This window comes from Paroedura picta, chromosome 4 (genome assembly GCF_049243985.1).
Source record: "Paroedura picta isolate Pp20150507F chromosome 4, Ppicta_v3.0, whole genome shotgun sequence".
In the NCBI taxonomy this organism is placed as follows: Eukaryota; Metazoa; Chordata; class Lepidosauria; order Squamata; family Gekkonidae; genus Paroedura; species Paroedura picta.
Window position 1 is genome coordinate 29,195,082 of NC_135372.1, and position 13,767 is coordinate 29,208,848.

General features: G+C 46.8%; 1 long non-coding RNA gene across 1 annotated transcript; it reads right to left on the reverse strand.

Moving 5' to 3' along the window:
* Positions 1-663: 663 nt before the first annotated feature.
* LOC143836722 (uncharacterized) lies at positions 664-7,283 on the reverse strand. Its single transcript, XR_013230685.1, has 3 exons — positions 7,151-7,283; positions 6,728-6,797; positions 664-791 (listed from the first exon to the last, which is right to left on the reverse strand). It is a non-coding gene; the product is annotated as an uncharacterized LOC143836722 (long non-coding RNA).
* Positions 7,284-13,767: the final 6,484 nt, after the last annotated feature.

Sequence of the window (13,767 nt, forward strand, 5' to 3'; positions counted from 1 at the left end):
TGCCCCACTTGCCCTCAGATCACAAGGGACACACAGTGGTTCCAGGGACCACGCCCACCCAGCAGGGCCAGCCCAGCCCAACTAGTGGTGTGGATCTCAGCAGGGTAATGTAGGATTTCCTAATCAATCTGGCAAAGACTGGGGTGAGAGTGGGGGAGAAGGGACTACCCCAGACTGTAGACTCCACTGTGAGAAGGGAGACCCAGATTTGTTCACAGATTTGGGGAACAACTGTCCCCTCATTTTCTGAAAGTATCTAATGTCTCAAAATATGTTAACCTCGGAAAATACTTCTAGTCCAGCATCCTGTTTCCCACAGGGACACGGGCATACCAAGACCACCTGTGTGGCCAAAACATTCTCTTATGGGTATCTACAAGCAGTAAGCATTAAGGTATACTTTTTCTGAACATGGAGGTTCCATTTAGCATTCAAGGCCAAAAGCTGATTGATGAACCTAACCTGTTAAATTTATTTCCGCACAGGAAAGCCATCACCCCCGTTTCTTGGTGCCACAAGTGGGAACTGGGCACGCAGTCATGATTAAGCCAATCCTACACCAGGCTTGGCCCCACAACATTTCTGGAAAACTGAGACTTTCAACCCTTTCGTTTTATTTGGTAACAGAAAAGAACAGTGCTGCCTCCCCAATCAAACCCTATACATTTAAAACATACACACACAAAACCAGCTTCTTAGGTGGCTCGCATCTTCGAATTTCTTGATCTCGGTGTCAATTTCTAGAATTATCTCTTTCAAGTTGGTCCACTGTTCAGCAGAAAGTGAAATCCCTACATATTGAAATTGGGGGGGGGGGAAGGGGAAGGAGAAAAAATTCAGCACAGCATTACATAAAGCGACTCACCTATGGTGCACTGGGAGTTGTTTCCAGATGATTATACAGATATTTCCCCCCAGACACACGAGAGTTAACTTCTTTCAGCTATGGCTACCATTTACTACAATTCATACCTCTCTTTGTCAGTAGGGAGAGTCATAAAAAGTTCAAAAGCACAAGCCATTAAGGGCAGTGAAGTTTGGCTCAGTGCAGTTGTTTGCATGAGAGCTACTGTAAGATCAAGCACCAACTTTTCATTCCAGATCTGCTGCTGTGTCAAAAAGCTACTGGATCTAGGCCAGTCTGGAGGTGCAATGTGATTTCTTAGAAGAAATCATTATGGAGTAGAGCAGTGCTCATACATCCCTTTTTGCCATCTTTCATACTCACCTGTGGAAATACGGAACAGGACAGTCAAGTCCACTGGGCACAAAGGTGACTTGAGTTGACTCTGGGGGCCATTCCGCACCAGGATCTATATAGCAAATTGGTTGCGGACTGAAAAAACGCCATTTTAAATAGTGTAATTCGTTGTTATGCATACCTGGCTTTGTAGTGGAATCCAGTTGCGTTTCTATCGTTTCCCACAGGTTTCCGGTATCGGCAAAAATCGCTAGCCAGGAAGCGATATTGCCGAGCTTTGTCCTGCCCCTGGCCGTCAAGCAGCCAATGGGCGGCCATTATCATGCTCCCAAAAAGCCCCTTTCACTTTAAGGAAGGTTTAAAAAAAAAACACGTTGCAACAAATCTGCGTTGATTCGTTGCAACGGAGAGACCCATCTAGCTAGCAGGTGGTGTTTGAGCTGCCGTTTCATCGTTGCCACACTCCCCCCGAGTGAAAAAAAATTACACCCCCCCTCGCACGGGCGCGATTTTCGGCCGAAAATACAGTGAAAAATAAAGGTAAAATAAACCAGCAAACGGGGCTGTGTGTTGCTTTGTGCTTGGTGACTTAAAACAGCTCTGGGGAGGGACTGCAGCCAGGAAAGCCTTGCTGGGTAAACGAAGGCTCACTGGTGCGTTGATCTCCTCTCGCTCCAAGAAAAAAAAAATGGCGATCGCTTCGCCGGAAGATCAGAGGAGAGAGCTAGTGGGAGGGACTTTGCAGAAACCGCAACAATGGTAACGCATTGAACTTTCCTGCTAGTGTTGCAGATTGGTTGCAAGAGTGTAGCACTTTCCGGAGGGTGAATCCACTTTTTGGGATTTCCCTGAAAGTGCTACAACGAAGCACTTTCTGCGGATCGGTTTCAGGAATGTTGCAGATTGTCAACGATGTTGTGCATAACAGCAAAACAGTAGCGATTTCAATTTGTAACCATTGTGCTATTTTCAACGAGTGCAGAAGACCCCTGGGTTTCTACTTGCACAAGATGCATTGGTCTGGAAGCTCCAACCCCAAATCTAGGGTTACTATCCTCAGTGGGGCAGCAGCTAGTGATCTAGAATTACAACTGACCTTCAAGCTCCAGAGATCAATTCCCTTGGAGGGTGGGCTGTATGCAATATGCCCCACTATGATCCCTCCCCAGATCATATTCACAAAATCTCCAGGAATTACCCAACTTGGAGTTGGCAAGCTTGCCTGAAGTGTACAATACTAAGAACCTAAGACCAGTGGTCCCCAACCCCTGGTCTGGAGACTGGTCCCGGTCCATGGATCAGTCTGTACCAGGCTGCGGCTCCTCCTTGTCCTCCTCCCCAGCTGATGCCTCAGGGGCTGCCCTGCCACTCTGCCACTGGCTCACCTTTGGTGCTCTCCAGGAGCCGCCATGGCTGGGACTACCCCTTGGCCTGGCACTGCACAGTTGCTGCTGGCAGCACACCCCAGTGGGCAGTGGGAAATCAGGGGTGCTGGTGGGAAAGCAAGTGGAGCAGGGGCTCAGGCGGCGGCAGCAACGTCCCTCAGCAAAAGACTACCCCCCCCCGGGCCTCAGTAAAATTGGCAAGCCTTGACAGGACCCCGGTTAAAAAGGTTGGGGATCACTGACTAAGACCATTGCAAAGAGGAACGTTTCAGGGGGGAAAGCAGACAGACAGATGTTGTTGGAGTGGGAGGCAGCACGGCAAAAGCCCCAGCTGTGCCCAGAGGTCAATGCGCATAATAAGAGTCCGAGGCAAGGCCTCAGCTGCTGAACTTACAGCATGCCAGGGAGTGGGCTTCCAAGGGGAGGGGATCCTCTCCAAGCAATTCCAGCGTAGGCAAGAGTTACGCCAGGTTGGTAAACTGCTTGATATTCCAGGGCAGAGGCTGGAGAAACCTCAGCAAAACGTCATTGCCTTGGAGCCCCCACCCACCACACAGACACACAAAAACACAAAAACCCAGCCATTTTCTCTGTGGAAATGGATTTCTGTTGTTTGAAGATCAGTTATAACTCCAAGCAGCCATTTTTTAAAAAAAATCTAGAGACATGAGTCCATTTGCTATTTCATGCCAAATGTGACCACCAGACCAGAGGGAAGTCTACAAGCTATAATCCATAGTAGCCCCCCATGCGGCCTGCTCTGGTCACCTGAAGGTCACCGAACTACGCAATGGGGTTCTGGCCAGACAGGCTAGTCCCATGGCCAAGTAGGTGTAGGGCAGCAGGGCTCCACCTGTCCCTAAATTTCCACCCAGGCTTCATGTCTCCTGCCTTGTCCCTGTAGAATTCCCAAAGGTCTACTAGCACCTGCCCTTTAAAAAGGGGCACCTGGGCATAACGCAGCTTTCTTACCCGTGAGGCAAAAATCCCCAAGGTTGTAGGCAAACTCCTAACGATTTCCATTGTCTGGACATTTTGTGCTTCAAAGAACACGGTCCCCATCCCTGGAGCCTGCCAGGTGTTTTCAGGAAGTGGGTGGGGCCAGGTGAGACTGTTGCCCAACATGTCTCCTGATCGACTGTGCAGATTTTTTAAAACATTGCTTTGGCAGCCACTGCCGCCACAGCACGAGGATCCTGTCAGGTGCCTTACCCTTTTCCTCTGGATTCCCCCCCCCCCCGGAAGTGTGAACTGGCGTATCTCTCCTTGTGCCTTCAAAATGGTGAAGAAGTGTGTTTGTGTAGCCTAGATGAGGCCACCTGGCCAACTTCCCCGGCTAGCTTGTCTCTAGATTTTGTACCCAGCTAGGATTAAAAGTTCTCTCATGGGAAAGGGCTTCCTGCATCTTTGGAGGGGCGGGGGGGGGGGTCCTGTGCCTATATTACCCTGGCTCGAACTCAGGACTTTTTTGCAGTCAGTCCTTTTGCTCTACACGTTGCCTTTGGCAGCCTGATCTCCTGGATGATGATGATGATGATGATGATGATGATGATAATGTCATCTGTTCAGTCGTGTTTGACCCCCGGCGATTCTATAGGAAAGTTTCCGCCACGCATCTCTGTCAATGACCACTTCTTTCAGCTGGTTCATGGTCACTCCTGTGTCAGCTTTGATTGCCTTCTAATGACATAGATCTCCTGCATGTCTCTTATTAATAAACTAACCTTGGTTAATAGTATTTGTCTTGTTAGGGGATGGAAAGGGACATCACAGCAGTGCATGCCTAGGGTTGTGAAAGAACCTCACTCTGTGACTGAAAGATTCAAGTGGGTCGCCGTGTTGATCTGAAATAGCACAATAAAATCAGTCCAGTAGCTCCTTTAAGACCAACCAAGATTTATTTAAGGCAGGGGTAGTCAAACTGCGGCCCTCCAGATGTCCATGAACTACAATTCCCAGAAGCCCCTGCCAGCATTCGCTGGCAGGGGCTTCTGGGAATTGTAGTTCATGGACATCTGGAGGGCCGCAGTTTGACTACCCCTGATTTAAGGTGTGAGCTTTTGAGTGCAAGTCTGAGGAAGAGTGCTTGCACTCGAAAGCTCATGCCTTAAATAAATCGTGGTTGGTCTTGAAGGTGCCACTGGACTCTGATTTTTCTGTGACTGAAAGTAAGGCATGGCATCCATTTTGTGGCTGGGGCAGCCATTTTGTGGCTGTGCCCCACCAGGTTGCATCAGAATTCCAAAGGTGCCCATGGGATCCCAAGAAAACTACATTGTTGCTCTTATGGTCTAATGTTGTGTCCTATACAAGCAGGAATTAATAACAAATTGTTGGCTTTTAAAAACTAGTTATGAAACTGGATGATGAAAGCATCTCGGATATGTTGAATGCCAGAGATTATGCAACAGCAGTCTTGGAAAATGGAAGGCCAAGTTATTGAACCCTTCACAGAACAAGTTGCAGAGTCTTGAATTTACAGTTTTTGAAGAGTAATACTTTTAAAATACTGCAAGTAGGTTTCATAAATCCCACTTGCGTTTGCCACAAAGCAGGTCTGGCATGTCATGGTGGACGCCTGCAAGAAGTTGACCAAGGTCACAATGTTTGCAGGTTTTCTTGGCAGCTGATCTGTATCCTCACAGCATCTTCTACAAAGGCAGCCAACCTGTAGGGAAGCTCAGGCTGATGCAGAGGGTCTGCAGAAATGGAAACCCAACGCTTTTCATCTGCTTTGTCTTTCTACAGTTTGTTCCCCAACCTCAAAAAAAGAGCACCGTCTCTTTGCCAGAGATTTGTGCTTCCATGAAGGGCCAACCACCAAGCCAGCTGTGGCTGAACCATCCGGATTCTCCAGTCTACCTTGGCTTTGGATTGCCTAGGTCAGGGGTGGGCAAACTATGGCCCTCCGGATGTTCATGGACTACAGTTCCCATGAGCCCCTGCCAGCGAATGCTGGCTCATGGGCTGGCTGGGGCTCATGGGAAATGTAGTCCATGATCATCTGGAGGGCCACAGTTTGCCCAACCCTGGGCTAGGTTCTCTGCCCACCAGCAGTTCAAAGCAAGGGCTCTGCAGATATCACAGTAAATTCTCCCCTGGAGAAAATGGCTGCTTGGGAGTGGGACTGCCGGGCCTCGTATCCATCGTCATCCTCCACAGGCTCCACCCCCAAATCTCCTGGAGCTTCCCAACCTGGAGTTGGCAATCCTAGATCCCTGGCCCTGCCACTGGCCGGTAAGGAGTGGGACCTGACAACCGACCCTCGTAGTCAGGCAGATGTCCCACCAGTGAGCCAGTCTCTCACCCATGGTTTGGGCCATTCATAAGAAGAGACGGAGAACATCCTTGGCCTCGCTTTTCTCCAAAGCGAGGCAAGGCTGGAGCCTAACAAGGATTTCTTCACAAGGCTCATTCCTGTGATACACTTCAGGCTTCTTCAAGAGATGAGCCACGCAAGAACTTCTGCCTCCCCAGGAGAAAACACCACCACCCCCATTTACAAATCCTCTATTGCAGTAACCCCCCCTTCCTTGGATGTTAACCCAGTGAGGAATCACAGCAGTCTGCCATCTCTGTTGACAGGCCTTCAGCCTGCGTCCCTCCTCCCCTGTGATAGCTGCCAATTCTCTCTCACACACACACTCTCTCTCTCACACACACACCCCTCTTTATTAAACAAGCAAAACTGCTAAGTTACTACAGGCAGATCTGAGTGAACTTGAGGCCCCGGCATCTTGAGCAGCTTTCATGAGGTTACCTGGCTGCTGGGCGGGGGGGGGGGGGAGAGCATTGCCCCCAAACCCAGAAGTACTGGAGGACCTGACAGCCCTGACTGACCTCTTGCCCAGACCAGGAGATCCCAGCAGGGGCCTGGGTTCCACTGCCTTGCCAGGTTTACGCCTTGCTTATGCTACACAATCCCCCTTGGATCTCAGCAAGGACAGACAAGAAGTGCTTAAAATAAAAGGAATTAATAAACCCAGCTCCCTTTGGAGCATGCAAATTATGCACAAAAGGTTAAATAAAGCATATAAAAGAGGTTGCAATCAGCAGTGTTATTCCAGCCCACGAGCCAGAAAGGAGCAGAGCAACCAGCCCTAAGAAAGGCCTGTGTACCAAGCTGAACATTGGAAAGTACCTGGAACATCCGGTCTGGAACAGTGATGTTGGTCTTCAAGTAGAGTTGCCAGCTCTGGGTTGGGAAAAACCTGGAGACATTCGGGGTAGAGACACTCAGATGCAAAAGGCAGAGCTTGGGGAGGGACTTCAATGGGGTAAACATCATACGGGCCATTTTCTCTAGGGGAACTGATCTCTATGAGCTGCAATTCCAGGGATCTCCAGGTTCTACCGGGAGGCTGGCATTCCTGTCTTAAAGATGCCATTGACTTAAACTTTGCTCTTTTAAAAAACAGGTTTATCTAAAAAGGGGTACAGATATCCTAGATCTAGTGGCTCTGGGGTGGAGCCTGCACAGAGCTGTTATTGCAATCCCAGGTTGATTTGGGGTGATTTAAATTTTCCCTCTGCAACAAACATGATTGATCCGGAGTGACCCTACCTTTTTCTCATGATATCCTGGAGTGCTTTTAAATGGGCGTCAGTTTAAATGCTTCCTGGTTGCGAAACTTTCCTCCCAAGATTTATTTTTTCTGTGTTTCCCTCTGGAATCTGTACTCCAGAACCAGCAGAGATTTGCCTCTTCTCTGAGAGGCTGCTGGCTGGCTGCTTGGCTCCCTCCCCCCCTCCCTTGTGCTCGTTAGAGAAAGAGCCCTCGTGCTGCTCCTCCACAGGCTTTCAAAAGAGGAGAAATCCTCCACCCTCCATTCAGCTCCCCAAATGGTGCAGAGCACTTTCTGTTTCAAGTCGGGGAAAAGTAATGAGGAAGACACGAGCTCAAATTAATCGGAATTCAACAGGAATAAACAAAGGAAGTGCAGATTCAGCCCAGGTCTCTCCCAAACGTCTCTGTTCTCCAGGTCTTTTCTGAACCTCTGATTTTGGAAATGCTCTTTCAATTGTTTTTAAGTTGCTACAACTCACCAACCCCATGACATCACAGCAGCTAAGCCAATCATAGGGGAGGTTTCCAGATATCTAGGAGCAGAGTCACAGGTACGCAAGAGTTCCAGCCAAATATCTTGCTGGGCTGTGCCTAAAGCTACATGGAAGTCAGGCTCACAATAAAAACTCTGCCCTCTCTGCTGCCAGGGGAGCTCCTTCCAGATCAAGCAGAAATTCAACTGGCAAAGCTTTCCTAAGTACTAGAGAGATTCTGGGGAGTTAGCAAATTTAAAGGCTCAATTAGGTGCAAACTCTTCTAAAGGCCAAGCAATCGTAGGAGTCCTAGGGTTGCCAGCTCCAGGTTCGGCAATTCCTGAAAATCAGGGGGGGGGGGAAGGAGCTCTGCAGGGCCTATTACTATAGAGCAGTCCTTTCCAACCTTTTGACCATGGACAGGTAACCTCTGGAATATTCTTCAGGCTTCAAGTAACCCTGCTACACCCCTGGAAGTCACATGTTTACTGTGGACATAAAGTAAAATGCTTCCTAAATAAGCTTCATTTTTATGTGCGTTGTAGCTTGCCTGAACAAAACAAGGATGCATTTACCTCAGCTGTCATAAAGCCCACCATGCAAAGCGGCAGTTCTCAGGAGAAATGACCTGTGTAATTTGGAGATCACTTGTAGCTTTGGGAGACCTTCAGGCACCACCAGGAGGTTGGCAATCCTAGCGAGACCTGAGAATCTATTTTCCCAGAGTCAGAAATGGCTGCCTGGGCAAGGGGAAGCCTGGGAAGAAAGGAATCCTTGTGAAGGCTGTACACCAGGGGTAGTCAAACTGCTGCCCTCCAGATGTCCATGGACTACAATTCCCAGGAGCCCCCTGCCAGCAAATGCTGGCAGGGGGCTCATGGGAATTGTAGTTCATGGACATCTGGAGGGCCGCAGTTTGACTACCCCTGCTGTACACAGTGGATCCAGGTATAGTAGTTCTCAACTAGGGATGCCAGCCTCCAGGTGGGACCTGGGGATCCCCTGGAATTACAGCTCCTTTCCAGACTAAAGAGATTCCCTCAAGAGAGGGAAGAGACTGTCTCCTGTTGCTGGCACCAGCCTTCCTCCAGCCATTTTCTGCCAGTGGGGCTCTGAGAAGAGATTCTGAGAGGAGGAAATAGGGGGAGTGCCGTGGATTCAGCTCTTCCCTCCCATTCTTTTCCCACTATGTGTGACCTCAACGAGGCCACTGTGGAAAGCCATTCTGTCCTCCTGACCCCTCCCTAGTTTAATTAAAAATCTTAAAATATATATTAATATATTATATTTTATATTACGATTATCTATCTTAGCTTATATATTTATAAGATTGTGGATCTTACAGAGCCAGAAGGGTCTGTAAGTGTTGCGGAATTTGCAGATGGGCTCTGCTTCTTCCTGCAATGGATCGAAGCCGTGTATCTGGCGATAGACCTGTGGCTGTGACTTGCACTGTCTGTGGCACTTTAAATACACATGTGCCATGTGCAAGTTAGTAGCACCCCTGAAGGAGAAGGTACAGAAGCTACAAGAACGCCTGTCCCCACTTTATTCTAAAAGGAGGCAATTTTGGACGGCAATTGAGAGGGGGTTTTCACCAAACAGAGAATCCAGTACAAGAGGACAGCGGATGGAAAAACGCTACCCAGAGGTCTCAAAAAATAAGGAGATATTCTGCCCCTCTGACATTCAGAAATTGTTTCTGGGATCTGCCAGTAGATAGTGACTCTGCACTACAGGAACAAGGGCTATTCCCCCAACTCCCCCAAAGCTCAGAAGATGTTTCACAGGCCTCTGTGGATGAGAGGACTACCTCTTCTGCGCCCCAACCTATTAGGACTAGGAGACAAATGCTGGTAATTGGGGATTCCCTATTGAAAGTAGAAGCCAAAGTGTGTCTCGTTGCTTCAGCAGGTAGAAACGGAACCAATGGGTGGGAAGTATTTTTGGCAAAACATCTGGAAGATGTTCCTGACAGTTACAGCTGTTCCTCAGTGAAACAGGCTTCCTCGGGATTGGCAAGTTCTCCTTCTTTGGAAGTTTTTAAGCAGAGGATAGTCATCTGACTTAAATACTGATGTTATGAACTTAGGCAGATGGTGAGTGGGTGGGCAGGAAGGGATGTGCCAGTGTTTGTCTCTTGTGGCCCTTCCTTGCCTACCCAGGGAATTGTTGATTGTCACTGTGAGATGGTAAGTGGATTTTCCTTATGAGAAAACAAAGGAGGTATTAAACACTTCTGCCTTGTCACCAATCTTTGGTTATAATGACACTGACGTCCCCACACAATGAACCTACCACTTCCGTATTTTTCCTTTTGCTATGGACCTACTCAAAAAAACCTCATCGGTATTTTTAAATCCCCTGACAAACAGGACCTCATTCTGCGCTTTAGCTTTTTTAACCCTCTTCCTAAATTTCTTGGTTATTTTTTAAAAATTACCCCTTGATTTCCTCCTTTATCCATTTCATGTACATGTCCTTTTAAAATCTCAATTCATTTAATAGTTCTTTAGACTTGGCTTCTTTTGACATTTTCCCCATCAGAACCCTGTTGTTTCTGCCATTAATTAGTAATGTTTATGTAGCTAGGTAGGAGCCTCTTGTGGCGCAGGGTGGTAAGGCAGCTGACATGCTGTCTGAAGCTCTGACCATGAGGCTGGGAGTTTGATCCCAGCAGTCAGCTCAAGGTTGACTCAGCCTTCCAAGGTTGGTAAAATGAGTACCCAGCTTGAACCACCCTGTATTGAGTCTGCCAAGAAAATGCTAGAGGGTGTCACCCCAAGGGTCAGACATGACTTGGTGCTTTACCTATGTAGCTAGGTATATAAAGTATCAGTCTTATAGAGGTTGGAGGCAGCTTGTCTCCTTTGGTTTATGTCCCTGATGCTCCTTTCTGCATTCCACCTCTCCCCATCCTTCTCACTCCTACCATCTCCTCTCCCTCCCCTTTCCCTTTAGAGCCTTGAATTCCCTTATCTGAGTGTTTTGGCTATTTGATGTTCTCCCACTTTCTCTGGATTCCAGGGGAGAGGGGGGGGAAGCTGGGTTGGAGATATATGTGAAGACCTGTATCTTTGGCCTCAGTTTCAACAATGTTTTGATGAGAGTACTTTCTTGCTCAATAAATGAAATCTTTTGCTTCAAGTCAAGAATTTGCTTTTCTGGGTAATTGAAGCTCCTCACACTTCCATTCCTTTGCTTCACTGGAACTATTTCATATTGAGCCTTCAGCATCTCGTTTTGAAGAACTTCCCATCCATCACTTGTCCTTTTGTGTTATCACTTGTCTTTTTGTGTATCTAACCAGTAATTTATTAAATTCCCTTTATTTATTAAAATCAGCTTGTTATATATGGATGGATCCCATCCTTTCTTGAAGGAGCTGAGAGTAGCAGTCATGGGGCTTCCCTGCTCTGGCTTCACAAGTGTCTTTTCAGGCTGACTGGTGCCATGGCTGCCCAGTATCCCTTTTGGCTGAGCAGCCACTTAACAAAAAAAAGCATCTTTTCTTTAAAAAAAACCCCAACCATATTTCACCTTGTCAAGTGCCCTCAGTTCATACTGCGCAGAAAGCCATGATCTGCGTTATCCATTCTTCAGATCTTAAATCAGGGTTCCTGCTTACAAATACACAGTAGGTTAAGCAAAGCTTAGAGATGATCAGCTTTATCTGTCCTGTCTGCATCCCCAAAATCCCAGGTTTACTACCCTATCTTCTGCCAGAGAAATGACAGCTTTAACCAGGGCTTCTTTATTTTTACATCACTCCACAAGGAGAATTCACTCTGGCACCAACTGCCTTTAGCGTTTTTTTCCAGCTTCCATGACCTCCACAGTGGTCCCCCTGATCAGGGCCCTGAAGAATAGGGAGAGAACACTGCAGAGAAACCTCTTTCCTTTGCATGTCCTGGAAGCTAGGCAGGACACCATTGGTGTGCAGCTATACATTCTGTGGGCCTTTTTTATAGAGGGGAAAGAGGAGTGCCACAACCTTTCAGACCAAATTCCCATGTAAAATTGTTGGGAAGATGAAATAGCTGATGTAACAGAATAGATTTTTGCTATATATTCCCTGTCATGTAACGAGTTCATTGTCTGACGAAGAGGGCTTGCACTCGAAAGCTCACGCCCTGAATAAATCTTTGTTGGTCTTAAAGGTGCTACCGGACTCTGATTTTAGTATGTTGGAGGAAGAAGCATCCCATTTGTCCCCCATCCAACTGAGCCTGCCCCACTCTATCAAGAAAACTCTCATGATCCCCTGCTGAGCCACAGGGCAGATACTCTCTCCTCAAGCTGCTGAACCTTTTCCTCCAAGAAGACATCCAGTTTACACTTACTACAAGTGTAATCATTCACATCCTCCTTCAGACAAAGACTAATCTCAGCACTTAGAAAAGGCCAAAAAAAATAAAAAGAGATAAACTTCGCATGGTCCTAGCTGACAGAACACGGATGTCAGAGGTTTGCAGTGGGCTTTGGTCCCTGGCTTGCAAAAAATTGATGGCTTGGACTGGTTTTTAAGGACAAGAGACATTCAGAGGTGGTTTTACCATGGCCTGCCTCTGCCTAGCATTCTGGAATTTTCTTTGCCATCTCCCATACAAATACTAAGCCAATCCCGCTTAGCATCCAAGGTCTGATATGATCAAGCTAGCCTGGGCTCTTTTATTTAGGATACGTTACATTCCACTTTTCCTCCAAGTTCAGGGCTACATAGATTCCTTTCCCCTTTACCCACACAACAGTCCTGTGAGGGAAGCTAGGCTAACTTCATAGCCAGTGTTAAGGAAACAAACCAGAAGGCCAAGCTGTGTAAATTGAAGAATGGAAGGGGTGGGGGACCGTTTGAGGCTGGCAGAAAATCAAAATATTTATAAAATACAGAATAAAAAGACATACAATATTAGTGCATTTTTACCACGTCATAGCCTCTCCCAAAAGACTGTTTCCATCTAGGGTGAGATGTTAAGAAAAAAAAAATCACCAGCAAGATTAAATGCCCTTGAAAGGTGCTTAAATAGCTACACCTAGACCTGGAACATTTATTTTTATTTATTATATTTATATATCGCCATCCCCTGAAGCTCATCCCAAAGTAACAGAAAGCCAGGAGTGGAAACCAGTTTAGGAAAGGAAGAAAACATTCTCAAAAGTTTATAAAGGGTTGTTGTAAGAAACACAAAAGGCCCAGTTCATTATTTAAACCAGAGCTAGTCAAAACTGCTGCCCTCCAGATGTCCATGGACTACAATTCCCATGAGCACCTGCCAGCATTCGCTCATGGAAATTGTAGTCCTTGGACATCTAGAGGGCTGCAGTTTGACTATCCATGAGTAGGTGTTAAAGTCTGCACTAAATGTATTAAAGTAGCTTCCTTTTGAAGAATGAGCTTCTTCTTAATGCTGCTTTCTCCAGCAGGTTTATTTGAAACAATGTCCAAGATCACCAATTTAAATACATCCATGGAGTGACTTCTTTCTGAATTTGCGCAGCCTTTTGATCAAGATTCACATTAGTGAGCACGTTAAATAATTTTTTTATTTCCTACCTCAAGCATTTTTGCAGTTTTCACCCCCATTTTTTAACGTCATAGCTAAGCAGGAATTGATATTTGGGCCTGCCCATTTCGAGCCTCTCTCAAATGCAGTTCCCAGTTTTTTCCTATTTTACATAAGTTCTTATTTTGCTAAGCACACAAAACTATTTCCAGTGGGAATCTTTGCCAGCTGGACTTCTAGGGGCAGCCGGGCAACATCAGAGACAAAATATTTTATTCCATTTTTTAGAGCAGAGGTTTAGAAGAAAGGGAACGTCGTGTACATGGATTTGCAGTCCATGTTTGGGCAGGTACTTAGGAAGGCCTTCCATGTCTGAAGCTGGAATCCTTCCCAAGGAGCATCAAACCCTTTCATTTATTTTTTTTGAAAAACACTCCCAGGAGCGTGCCAAAGAAGCCAAACAAACCGGGAGAAAGGGAGATTCCTTTCAAAAGAATGCTCAAGAGTTTGGCACAGGTATGAAAACATTCCAGTTTATAAACATCAGCCACTTTGGGCAGGTTGGAGAGTTCTAAAAATTGCCAGGGGCTCTGCAGAACACTGAAAAACACATTCGTTACCTTTGTCCCCTTCAGTC